Source organism: Sprattus sprattus (genome assembly GCF_963457725.1).
Source record: "Sprattus sprattus genome assembly, chromosome: 9".
NCBI lineage: Eukaryota > Metazoa > Chordata > Actinopteri > Clupeiformes > Clupeidae > Sprattus > Sprattus sprattus.
The window spans coordinates 6,759,170-6,764,169 of NC_137928.1; the positions used below are offsets into that span (position 1 = coordinate 6,759,170).

General features: G+C 38.3%; 1 protein-coding gene across 1 annotated transcript in view; it reads right to left on the minus strand.

Moving 5' to 3' along the window:
* Positions 1–5,000, minus strand: part of npas1 (neuronal PAS domain protein 1) — a gene marked incomplete at both ends in the record, with an annotated part of 42,960 nt that overhangs the window by 20,755 nt on the left and 17,205 nt on the right. The window lies entirely within an intron of this gene.

Consider the following 5,000-nt stretch of genomic DNA (forward strand, 5'->3'; position numbering starts at 1 on the left):
GAGAGAGAGAGAGAGAGAGAGAGAGAGAGAGAGAGAGAGAGAGAGAGAGAGAAAGACATTTTTTTGTTGTTTGTTTGTTTTTTAAATGAAGTAATGTTGGCTACATTTTTTATACATCTTTGGAGTTTGAACACAAGCATTGCCATAATAGCTGCGACCAGCATGTTCAGAAGCAGCCTGGTGCCCGGGCATTTAGAGAGCATTGATCATCATGAGTGGCAGCTCAAACAAATGGATCAGGGATCTCAGCAGCACACAGAGCCCAGCTTACAGTGGGGGAATATTGACACGTCTGATCCAGCATCAGATCAGATGGCTTCCAGTTTACAGTGGGGGAATAATGACACGTCTGATCCAGCATCAGATCAGTGGGGGAATAATGACACGTCTGATCCAGCATCAGATCAGTGGGGGAATAATGACACGTCTGATCCAGCATCAGATCAGTGGGGAATAATGACACGTCTGATCCAGGATCAGTAGGGAATAATGACACGTCTGATCCAGCATCAGATCAGTGGGGAATAATGACACGTCTGATTCAGCATCAGATCAGTGGGGAATAATGACAAAAAAAAAAAAAAGGATGACAAGTGTATTGATGAAGGGAGGTATAGAGTAAAGTGTATCTGATGAGTGGAGGTGTAGAGTAAAGTGTATCTGCTGAATGGAGGTGTAGAGTAAAGTGTATCTGATGTATAGAGTACAGTGTATCTGCTGAATGGAGGTGTAGAGTAAAGTGTATCTGATGAATGGAGGTGTAGAGTAAAGTGTATCTGCTGAATGGAGGTGTAGAGTAAAGTGTATCTGATGAATGGAGGTGTAGAGTAAAGTGTATCTGCTGAATGGAGGTGTAGTAGAGTAAAGTGTATCTGATGAATGGAGGTGTAGAGTAAAGTGTATCTGATGAATGGAGGTGTAGAGTAAAGTGTATCTGAGGTGTAGAGTAAAGTGTATCTGCTGAATGGAGGTGTAGAGTAAAGTGTATCTGGTAACGCTTCCTTTTACAGTCCCCTAATAACCAAGTAATTACCAGGTAAATACCTGGTAATAAGATGTATTTACTAGGTAATAACCATTTAATTAAATACAATTACCAGGTAATTACCAAGTACATACCAGGTTATTACCAGGTAATTACCCAGTTTTTACAAGATATTTTCCTGACTACTACCAGGCATTTACCCAATAATTACCTGGTAGATACACAGTAATTGTATATTGAAGATTTTAAACCCGGTAGTTAAAAATATTTACCTTTTATTTATCTGGTAAATACCAACAAGTTACCTGGTATGTACCCATTAATTACTTGGTAGATATCCTGCAATTGCATATTGTAGACCATAAACCCACTGAATGTGTCTATATGCGACTTTTTTTGGGTGATAATAACATAGATATTTACCTGGTAATTACCAGGTATTTACTGAAAATGATCACACACTTACCTGCTAACTACCACTTATTTACGTGGTAATTACCTAATATTTACCTGGTAAATACCACTTATTTACGTGGTAGTTACCTGATAACTACCACTTATTTACATGGTAGTTACCTGATATTTACCTGGTATATACCAACTAGTTATCTAGTATTTACTAGAAATATACTGAAAACTACCAGGTATTTATCCAGGAATTATAGATGATGTATTACCAGCCAACCTGTGTTGTAAGTGACAGTGAGGGTATAACTTCCAACTATTAACAAAGTAATTACTTTCTAATTACCCAGTAGTTACAATTTACATTATCAGGTAAAACCTTGTGAATTACCCTGTAAGGAAGGTGGAACTGTACTGTAAAAGGAAGCGTGGTTTGTTTCAATGATATTACCATGTAATTTCCTGGTAACTATAGATTATAATCCTCTACCACCCATCAGGGTGTGTATTTTTGAACATGGTACCTGGTAGGAAACTCCCATATCTCCCTGATAATTATCAGGTAAATATCGGGGTGATATCAGAGTTTTACAGTGTTGTTACCCTGTAAGGAAGGTGGAACTGTACTGTAAAAGGAAGCGTGGCTTGTTTCAATGATATTACCATGTACTTTCCTTTACATAAAGATACAATGCATTTTGTTACACTCCTTCACACAACCTGTGACAAAAATGCAGAAACAGGTGAACTGTCAAAGAGACTATGACAATAAAAGAAGTTAATGATAACCCGTTTCTTTATTGGACAACACAACATTTATGGCGACGAGGATAGTAAAAAAAAATAGGACTCAAGATTGGAAAATGCAAGATTCATCCAAAATACACTGAAGAACGACACAGATTCAACGTTCAAAACCGACAGTGATGTCTGCTAGTTGAACGCGTTAGCTAGGCTAGTGCATCGAGATGGAGGACCGCGGAACACCTGCCGTTGTTCCAGTCGGATATGCTATGGCACAGATATCACCTCCAAACCCTTTGAACATGGGAGCTTCAGACTTGTATACGGAATATTCACTTTGGATGGAGTCTTATAAAATTTTTGTAATAGCCAGTGGATCCATTCACAATCCATATTAGGTGAGAAGAGCTACTTTGCTACACTGTATAGGCACACCAGTGCAACGAATTTTTGCTAATCTGCCTGGTCTGAAAGTGACGTTTGAAGAAGCTAAGACTGCTCTGACTACTTACTTTACACCTCGGAAAATTGAACATACATGTGATCTCTCTCTATACTTTCGCGGTCTCTTCTCCTGGCCTCTGTAGTTCGCGTTTTTCCCACAATCTGATCTCTTATCATGTCTGATTCGAGTGTTCCGAAGTCACACGATCTAGCTAGTTCTCTGAGTGCATTCACAAACGCATCTATAGTCTCGTCTTGAGTCTGAGTTCTTTGTCTGAATGTATGCCTTTCTAGAACAACATTTCTCCGAGGTGAAAAGTAAGAGCAGTTTTAGCTTCTTCAAACGTCACTTTCAGACCAGGCAGATTAGCAAAAATTTGTTGCACTGGTGTGCCTATACAGTGTAGCAAAGTAGCTCTTCTCACCTCATCTGGATTGTGAATGGATCCACTGGCTATCTCGAAAATTTTATAAGACTCCATCCAAAGTGAATATTCCGTATACAAGTCTGAAGCTCCCATGTTCAAAGGGTTTGGAGGTGATATCTGTGCCATAGCATATCCGACTGGAACAACGGCAGGTGTTCCGCGGTCCTCCATCTCGATGCACTAGCCTAGCTAACGCGTTCAACTAGCAGACTTTACTGTCGGTTTTGAACGTTGAATCCGTGTCGTTCTTCAGTGTATTTTGGATGAATCTTGCATTTTCCAATCTTGAGTCCTTTTTTTAACTATCCTCGTCGCCATAAATGTTGTGTTGTCCAATAAAGAAAAGGGTTATCATTAACTTCTTTTATTGTCAGTCTCTTTGACAGTTCACCTGTTCTTGCATTTTTGTCACAGGTTGTGTGAAGGAGTGTAACAAAATGCATTGTATCTTTATGTAAAGAAAAGTACATGGTAATATCATTGAAGCAAGCCACGCTTCCTTTTACAGTACAGTTCCACCTTCCTTACAGGGTAACGACACTGTAAAACTCTGATATCACCCCGATATTTACCTGATAATTATCAGGGAGATATGGGAGTTCTTGCCAGGAACCATGTTCAAAACTACACACCCTGATGGGTGGTAGAGGATTAAAATCTGTAGTTACCAGGAAAGTACATGGTAATATCATTGAAACAAGCCACGCTTCCTTTTACAGTACAGTTCCACCTTCCTTACAGGGTAACGACACTGTAAAACTCTTATATCACCCCGATATTTACCTGATAATTATAAGGGAGATATGGGAGATCTTGCCAGGTACCATGTTCAAAACTACACACCCTGATGGGTGGTAGAGGATTATTATCTATAGTTACCAGATAATTACATGGTAATATCATTGAAACAAACCACGCTTCCTTTTACAGTACAGTTCCACCTTCCTTACAGGGTAATTCACAAGGTTTTACCTGATAATGTAAATTGTAACTACTGGGTAATTAGAAAGTAATTACTTTGTAAATAGTTGGAAGTTATACCCTCACTGTCACTTACAACACAGGTTGGCTGGTAATACATCATCTATAATTCCTGGATAAATACCTGGTAGTTTTCAGTATATTTCTAGTAAATACTAGATAACTAGTTGGTATATACCAGGTAAATATCAGTTAACTACCATGTAAAAAAGTGGTAGTTATCAGGTAACTACCAGGTAAATAAGTGGTGTTTACCAGGTAAATATTAGGTAACTACCACGTAAATAAGTGGTAGTTAGCAGGTAAGCGTGTGATCATTTTCAGTAAATACCTGGTAATTACCAGGTAAATATCTATGTTATTATCACCCTAACAAAGTCACATATAGACACATTCAGTGGGTTTATAGTCAACAATATGCAATTGCAGGATATCTACCAAGTAATTAATGGGCACATACCAGGTAACTTGTTGGTATTTACCAGATAAATAAAAGGTAAATATTTTTAACTACCGGGTTTAAAATCTACAATATACAATTACTGTGTATCTACCAGGTAATTATTGTGTAAATGCCTGGTAGTGGTCAGGAAAATATCTTGTAAACACTGGGTAAATACCTGGTAATAACCTGGTATGTACTTGGTAATTACCTGGTAATTGTATTTAATTAAATGGTTATTACCTAGTAAATAATCGTATTACCAGGTATTTACCTGGTAATTACTTGGTTATTAGGGGACTGTAAAAGGAAGCGTTACCGTGTATCTGATGAATGGAGGTGTAGAGTAAAGTGTATCTGATGAATGGAGGTGTAGAGTAAAGTGTATCTGAGGTGTAGAGTAAAGTGTATCTGCTGAATGGAGGTGTGGAGTAAAGTGTATCTGATAGATGGAGGTGTAGTAGAGTAAAGTGTATCTGATGAATGGAGGTGTAGTAGAGTAAAGTGTATCTGATGAATGGAGGTGTAGAGTAAAGCTTGTCTGATGAAAGGAGGTGTAGAGTAAAGTGTA